The sequence below is a fragment of the Amblyomma mixtum genome, chromosome 7, assembly GCF_055824585.1.
Source record: "Amblyomma mixtum isolate Tamu chromosome 7, ASM5582458v1, whole genome shotgun sequence".
In the NCBI taxonomy this organism is placed as follows: domain Eukaryota; kingdom Metazoa; phylum Arthropoda; class Arachnida; order Ixodida; family Ixodidae; genus Amblyomma; species Amblyomma mixtum.
This window is the reverse complement of record NC_143018.1, coordinates 73,980,817-73,989,854: the sequence shown is the minus strand read 5'-3', so window position 1 is coordinate 73,989,854 and position 9,038 is coordinate 73,980,817.

Sequence of the window (9,038 nt, the reverse complement as noted above, 5' to 3'; positions counted from 1 at the left end):
CAAAAGTGATAACAACCCTTTCCTGCAGCCTTGAGCGTGAACGAACAAACACTACAATAATACGTGGCAATATACCAAGGGAAAGCACGCAAGGCCAAAGCATACTTTTCGAGGAGGGCGAAAGTACAAGACACTTGGGTGGATGCTGTTGTGACCTTTGGCGGCGCTTGGGTTGATACTGTTGTTATGTGTCTACTCGTTCTTGGTGGATCCCCCTAAACAGTGGACCGACACTGTTCCCACTTCGAGTTGTTGATCATTTAGCCCTTACCCTACCATTTGCTGGCCCTCGTGCTTAGCGCTGTTGGTTACCGACTGCACCGGGAAGGCGGTTTCCCGGTTTCAAACCCCGGACCAGAACGAGTTTTTCTTCAAACACGGTGTTTCTCTGAAAGCTCTGTGACTTTCCTTTGCAACCCTATGGCAGATCGCGGTGGTGAAAAACTTGCATTTATTTCACACAAAAGAAACGAAAATTCTGCAGCAACACGGCGGGCGACCTTCAGGCTACTGGTTGTGGCGCCCAGGCCGTGCCTATAGTCGGGACGTTTTCAGTCCAGGTCACCAGCCGAAGTGCTGGAGCTGGACAAAGTGCTTTCGCTGGCTCGGTGCTGGTCAAACGATCCAGCTGGTCGGTGCTGGCTAACGATAGCATATCGTCCTCCGTCGGTTGGGCCAGTTCGGGAGAGCGCATTGTCGTCACAGCATGCTCTGGCGTGATGTGGTACGCCTTCTGGATCCTACAGACGCCTGCAGCAGCTCCGTCAATGTCTTCTTCCGTGGGCCAGCGCAAGAAGTGGGTGTTATCTATCTGCGGCCGAGCACAGCGGAAGTCACGAAGCACGCCGGACAGGGCGTCCATAGATGAATGCCGCAGTAGCCTCAGCAGGGACTGTTCTCCAGGCTGATTTCCCTTGCGCGTTAGAGCGGCGACGCGTAGCTTAGTCTGAACGAGCGGTACGACGGCGGCAGCTCGGCGCCAGGTCGCTTCGCAGGGCTCCAAATGGCGACGCAGGGCTTTGACCACGGTCTTCTCAGTCTGGAACAGTCTGGTTAGGCCTTGTATAGATCTGAAGTAGTCGCCAGCTAGGACGCAGCTGATGACGAGGAAGGCCGACAGTAACGACAGCCACGAATTCATCTCTATCCGAGCTTCTTTTTCATATTCTCCGATCAGTAAGAAGCACGCGCGTTAGAGTTGGGGCTTCATTGTCATTTGTTGACTGCGGTCATATTCTCTTTCTTTAATAATTTTTTGACACCAGCCCACGAGTCGTTCATTTTTATTATCATCAGGGCAAGAGCATCCTTTGCAAGTAGAATGACGTACAGTATAATAAACACACATTGTGGTGGTGGTGAGAAACATTTATCATCTGTTAAATTGTTACAGAGAGGTGAAAAGCGTAGGGCCCTATTGGCCCTTTCCCCTTACAATACCGACTCGCGAGGGGCCTCTCGGAACTATAAGCTGGGATGGGCTACCCCGCTTGCTCGGCGCATACTGCAGTCTAGTTGCTGATACAAAGCTCTAAACACGCGCAACCCGATTTGGGCCCCTGATTTGGGGAATAAACAGGCCGATCAGAACGTCCACGCACATAGTGAGAATGTTCAATTCTAAAGGGATAACGCAAAGCGATGATAAATGGGAAGAGGTATAGAGCAGGAATAAGACAGTGTTATCGAGCCGAAGTGAACAAGTTTATTGTCTGGCTGCTGTAAAACTTGACCGGCATTATTTATTGTTCCTGCCAGGAAATTACTGCTCTAAACAAAAGCAGGCTTCAAAAGCAACGCAGGCACGAAATTCCCCCCCTTTTGCTACTACAACGCCAGCCCTCTTCCGACTGCCATTCTTAATTTTCTGAAGCAGCGATACATATAATCAAGTTATCATTTATGTGCCTTCATTTTAGTGCGACCGCACTAATCCAGACTTTCCGAGCCTAGCAAAATCGTCTCTTGGTGCATGCGCCGGGTATGTGTCTAGCGCGAGCGCTCTGTCCCACGGCACTACCCACTCATCAACGTCTTGTACGTGGCACTAATTAGGAGGTTCTGACCCCGCCATAATCATCTTTTGCCTGTCTGTCCCTCATGTGTGTCCCTCATGTGTGTCCTTCATGTGTCCCCTCAGTGCCTCTCAGTCCCGCAATCCTCCATCTCAAATAAGTAAAAAAAACTTTGCCAAAAAGAAACAAAAGCTCGTGCTTTTGCACTCAGTGGAAACATCCTCTCTTTATTTTTTCTCGTCTTTCGTCCGTTAGACTGTTTTTGTCTCATTTAAGCACGAAGTTCTTGGAGTGGCTCACCAGTCTTTACAGGTTCCCTAAGCGAGGAGCCCGAAGGAAGTACGCATAGCCATGACCATGCCATAGCCCTACACATTCAAAGACGCTCAGTTTGGACCAACCCCACGCCTTACGAAACATCTTCAAGCACAGCCAGCCAAACATTCATTCATTGCTGAGCGGACTGCAGTAAGGAAGGATGGTGCTTGGCGAACACCTGACCAGCGTATCCCCCTCTGCGTCCAGTCTGGCGAACAAGTCCATATGCGGCGGCTCTGCCCATACAGTGAAATGGGCCTCAGGGGTTTCTACTAACACGCAACACGGTCACCCCTGGCCAATGGCCAGAAAAGATTGATGATTACCAGCATTCAGAGTAGCCTGTATCCAGCGTAAGAGCAGGTAGTGACCGCAGATCCGGTCCACTAGAGTGAAATAACTTAAAGAAATAAAACAGGATGGAGCGAATTTCGCAGGCACTCTAAGGTCATTAGTGGCAGTTTACCAACATCCCTCAGAGAAAGAAAAATAGCAACTGTGTCCAATCTTATCACTACTCACCTGTGGGGAAGAAGCGAGCAGGCTAACGGAAAGGGTACGGCTTAAATTGAGGACAACGCTGTGTCCTATGAAATAAGAAATGAGACGTGTGGTATTGAGACAGGAAGAGAGGCAAATGGGTGAGGGAACAAACGCGGGTTAATGGCGTCCAAGTCGTAATTTTGAAGGCGAAATAGACTTGAGCCGGGCATGTAATGCGAAGGCAAGGTAACCGATGGTCGTCAAGCGCAACGGAGTTCAAGAGGAGACAAGCGTGACAGTGAGCGTCAGAAAGTTGTGGGGACAGATGAGATTAAGAAATTTGCACTGATAAAGTAGCCGCGGCTTGCATAAGAGAGGATGAATTACAGTAATATGGGAGAGGTCTTTCTCCTGCAGTGAGCGTAGTCAGGCTTGCGGGGATGATGGGTAATTAATGCTCAACGCCTTCGTTTACCACATAGCAGCCATGCCACTCGCACCAGTGCAAGGCATCTAAGCCCCTGTAGGGGAAACTACACCGAAACGCCACAGTTTTTCCGCTGACGCCGACGAAGCAAAAGAACCTTACAGGGACGTGACGAAAGTTTCAAGTGGCGACGCCACCCATAATTAGTTAGGACGACAGGCCCGAGCCACGACTCTCATACCCTATGAACCCGGGGCAAGAATCACGGACTTTGAAGTGAGATTTGATGACCTCAGGGTTGCTGCATCTGGCGGCCGCAACATTACTGTGGACACTACAGCAAACTACTCAATCATTGGTCCCTTTGCCGCCCAGATGAATAACAGACCGAGGCGCTTGAAACGGCCCTTAAATTTGTACCGCTGGAGACCACCTGATTGCGCTATCGGGACGATGCACCGCACCAGGGGCATTCACAGGTGTAAAGTCTTTGTCAAGAACATACAGCCCAAGGGGTTTGCTTCCAAGTCGAGTAGCAAGGCTGTTTAAGCACATTTGAAAATCGTAAGCTTGGGTGGGTTGAGGACTTGAGTTCGTTCTGCCTTTCTGAGGTCAGGATTCCCGAGTATGCAAGAGGAACCGCGCTGTAGGGCTGAGAAACTGACCTCCTTGGCCTGTATACTTTTGAAGAAGACTACGTATCTTGTGACCTTGCAACAGCAAGTGCTTCTCTTCGGTGGACGCCAAGAGCAGCTACTGTGGAACTGATTCGATGAAAGAGACCAAGAGAAGGCCGCAATCATAATGACGGACGGCTTCTTCGAGTTCAGCATATTTTACCGGATTCTTTTACGCACCAAACACTTTCCAAAGGCTAATAGACAGAGCACTGACAGGCCTGAACTGGCAAATATGTCTAGTGTACTAAGTGACGTCGCCGCGTTAGCTAAAGAAGGAGCGGCTGTTTCTGTGTCATATCAGTGGTAACGATGGAGCACTCTCCACCCGCAGAAAAGAACTGCAGCTATCGCACAATTTCAGCAGCCGGGCGATAATAAACCACTGCACAGACTCCTGGCATCACGTGTATTATGGACGCTTTGAGAATCCGTGCCCTTGAACCCTCAGCCAATTCTGTCGCTTCCCGGCATTTCGATAAAGGGGCAGAAACCGAGATCTACAGTGGTTCAAGCAGAATGGGTCTAGGACTCCTGCTCGTGCAGTAGTGCAGTAGAAGGATGGGATCCAGAAAGAGTTGTTGCTTACGTGAGCCGCTTTCAGTCGGCTTGCGATAATCTGGGCCACAGCAGAAGTACAGTGAACTGTAGCAGAAGTGTTTTCATGATCATGCAATAGCCCATTCAAAGTGGTGGGTGAATAACACGCTTCGCGTTGGTTCGTCAGCTTGAAGTACGCCTCGGGCAGTCTCACTCGTGGGAGCTTGCGCCTCCAAGAGTCCCACATCGTGCTGTGCAAGTCTGAACGCAAGCGCACCTACGTACACTCGTCGGCACGCTTAACACGAACGCTCGATTGAGCGTCCTGCACAGATATTACAACCCCTGAGCGCTGGACGCTGAATCCTAGACCATGCTGATCGGTGTGTTTGCGGTGATTGGAGACAGCTCGTGCCCTGCTTCCAGCCTAATATTGACTCAGACCCAGCGGCCGACCCCCAGCGCCGCTAAAGTCAGTGGAAGACATGCGCTCGAGCGTTCGTGTTAAGAGTGCTGACTGTGGTACACTGCCTCTGCCTATATAGAGACCCTTGCGTTGAATACTCACAATACCTTGAGTAACGTAAGTAGTAGAGCTAACGCTCCAAAACAGCGATCCTGCACCCGACGTACAACCTACAAAAGTGTGACGTGGAATACGAGCCACGTGACAGTCTTGGGTTGCACACTGTAAAGCTACCACGATCTTAAAGCAAGGCCTCTCGGCCGCTACTCTGGTCGGTACCAGGTTCTTCGACGAAGAAGTGAACTATGAATTCCCAACGGAGAGAACAGTATACCAGCTACGCCGGCGCACGCAGAAGTAGTGGATATCATGCGCCTAAAACCCACCCTATCACATCTGTTTTTGAACGCTCGGGTTTCCATCCTGAGTGTTTATTTTTGCTGCCTTTGTTCCCTTCCACTCTCAAGCCGATGTTTCTTTAGGAGAAAAGTAATGTCGTAAAACTTTTTCTTTCTCGGAAGCTTTGGCATGCGCCTTTTTTGCTTTGTTTTTGACGTGAGAAGCGCCGAGATTTCTGTGGTTAAATTGTAGCCGAGGATAACTACTTCCACATCGTTCATTATTGCCATGATGCTTTTCGCACCTTACCTCGAAAGTTCCCCATTATCTTTACACTGACCACTGCCGTCGGCGGCGGTAATTCTTTTTCGACGACCTTCGAGCACACTTGCTGTTGTCTCTGTCTACGAGTTTTTAATAAATGACGCCCAGGAAAAGCGTTATTCCGCTTGTTTAAATACTCGGCTCTCTGCCGTCTGCACTACGTTAAAATATGTAACCGACAAAATAAAGATTATTTTGCATCTTTGACAGAGAATAATCACTGCTAGAAAAACGCTGAACATGATTTTCGAGAAATGATTCTTTGATGTTACCAGAGAATGATGCTGATCCTTCTGAGGACACGCAGCCTATTTGGGAATGCGGCGCGGTTCACAAAAGCAATGAGGAACGTAAAATTGTTCGTTTAAGTAACATACTTTATTTCCTCAAAATCAAGGCTCCTAGAGCAACGAGGGCAACGTAGAGCTGCGAAGACCGTACGGTACAAATACCATGGCTGCAGTTGCCATGGCTGTCATGACTACCGTGGCTGCCGTCGCAGCCATGGTACTCCATATCTGTATGCGAAGGCAATATTAGGAGGAAGCCTACCTTCCCCAAGGCCGCCCTCGCCTGTAAAGCACAAAATATACGAGCAAGTGTTTACCACAAAGATGTGCGAGTATTTCTTGTCGTTTGAGTAGCAGGCTTTAAAATATGTAAATTAGAAGAGTTCCAGATTTTTTATTGAAGCTAAAATTTCCACACCATATATTCAAAGAAGGCGCCAATTGTTTGCATGCAATATATTGACGCCACTGTTGTAGCGGAGTTGTTCCTCAAAGACCACATTTTCTATAGAGCTAGACCGTATTTAAAAACAAAGGAAGCGCACGCGGCAGTCGGACTTTGCTGGGGGTGTAAAGTAGGCTCAGCGCCAATAGAAATACATAAAAACTAATGTTTTCAAAGCAGTTTTCCAATTTCACAGTTGTCCTACGATGTCGTTCTTTCGTGAAGATTAACCATGAACATACTAGATGGGACCTCTGAAAGTTATTAAACTGCATTTCAAAGTCGTTGTATCGTTAATGCGCCGCAAAACTTTCGCATCGCATTCTCTCGCCGCTGAGCGTAGAGTCCATAAAAAGACATGTAAGCAACCGTTGCCAAATTATTAAGGCGAGAGCTTTTAATGCCTCACCGTTGTCGACAGAACGTTCTCAGCAAAGGTATCACGCTTTTCGGTTGGTCGAAATGGTTATGAAGTCAGAGTGAGCGGATTCGAAGTAATGATGTCACCCTCGGATGCCTGACGCCTCCTTTTGATGCACACGACAACGAATAAAATAGTTGTCGTCCGTCCCAACAGGGAGCGTAAGGCGTCCGTGGGTGACCACATTACATACCTCGTTACTGCGAACAGAGCCATGATACAACCAAACTCATCGAAGCAGGGAGGGAGTCGTGCTAAAGAAGCAGTCAAAGTGTGTAGTTGTAATGTGTAGTCAGAGTGTGTAGTCAAATAAAGCACTTGTACAGCACAAACAGTCTCTCAGTCAATTGATTTTCAATTGATTCAATTTCTCAGTCAATGCCAAACAGTGCGCCTGGAAAGGCTTTCACCTTGCAGCACTTTAGAGAGCCAAATTGCCCCCTCAATTTTTTTTTGTCCTTTAACAAACGACGAGTGCCGGCGGCCCTTCGTTAACAGTTACTGCGTGCTTTGAAGAACAGTGTGACAAAGTGCGCTTCATAACTGCGGAGCTATCTTTGTGAAATATCACGACAACAGTTCATTTGTGAAGCAGAGCTTCCCGCCGAACATTTATACGCTTGGTTTTTTTCCCGAATCGCGCAAGCTTCTTGTGTAGTACGATATGCTGTCGCATACGGTAAATTTTCTTGCTAACACAGTCGGTCATACCACACAGGCTAGACAGCATTACACAAAAGGCACTTCTGAAACGCCATGGCAAGCACACGAAGGGAACCGCGCACTTTAGCAACAGAGTGTAATATACGCGTTTCGGTTGTTGTGGTTTCAGCTTAAGTTAAGGACAATGCAGCGATCTAGGGAAATATAAATGATAGGTGTAACTTTATGAGACCGGAAGTGGGTGGAGTGGGTGAGGGAACAACGCGGGTTAATGACATCGTATTCGGAATCAAGAGGAAGAAATGGGCTTGGGCAGGGCATTTAATGCGAAGACAAGAGAACCACTGGTCCTTAAGGGTAGCGGAGTGGATTCCAAGTGAAGGCAAGCGTGGCTGGGGCGGCAGAATGTTAGGTGGGCGGAGGAGATTATGAAGTTTGCGGGGACAAGGTGGGCGGAGATGGCAAAGAACGGGGCTAATTGGACAGGTATGCGTGAGAGAGATACTACGCCTTGCAGTGGGCGTAGTAAGGCTGATGATGATGCTCTGTCATGTGGCAGCAGTGTTTCACTGCACGAGGAACATGCGCGATTAGGAGAAAATCCCAGCGGATAGAGCGCATTTGGGCGTATGCCCGGCTTCCCAACGCACGTTTATTGCGGCGTTTGAAAAGACAGCTTCAAAATGACATAGCGTACTTCGTTCTACTCATGCATCCGTCAACTGTTAAGTAACAGGTCCGCCACCTGGTGCCTTGTGAGACGAGAGGAGTTAACGGTAAGTTTGCCTTGCACATGTTTCTACCGGTCGCGCACCTCTTAGCGCCGCGAGCGGCAGCCGACTCCTTTGCGCATACTTCGTAATGTTTAAAATACTGCGCCTTGGAAAGGCCGCTACATACTTTAACAGTCTCTTTCGGTGTGTTTATGGTTACTGTTCTCGACGGCGCGAACAGGCGTACTGTGAAATCAGAAAACTGCTTTGAAAACTCCCACTTTATCTTCCTCTCGACCTGTGCTCTAGCCACTAGACATGCGCACTCGATGGAGACAGACTTTAAGCACTGCCATTGAGTAGCAGTATTCTCTTGCGTCCACATTTTGGAAACGAATTTCGTAGAGACTCAGACCATTCTTGAAGGTATTATTGGGCGCTATCAAAATACGGGAAAGGGACGAACACACAGGACGAAGAGCTTTGTAACGACTGTTTAATCTCTGAAGAAACATGACTATATACACATATTGACGTCATACCATAATACACAGAAGAGGGAGGAGCGCGCGCGCTAACAAGAATGAAGGGAAAGGAAAAAAAGGAAAAGCAGAAGGAAAGGGGGGGGGGTAAACAGGAAAAATGAAACAGGAAAAAATGATCAACACATGCGCTAACAACAGCCGAAGATTACTATTCTTGAGTTAGGTGAATTCAGTTCCCCCTAACATTACCGAAGGCGAGCTGACAAATTGCTTATCTGGAGCAACCTGCATTGCGAAAGCTTCGAAAATTTCGTCAGCTCGTCTTCGTCAGCCCGATAATTCGGTGATGTTAGGGGGAACTGAATTAACCTACCTCAAGTATAGTAATCTTCAGCTGTTGTAAGCGCACGAGTTGATCGTTTTTTCATGTTT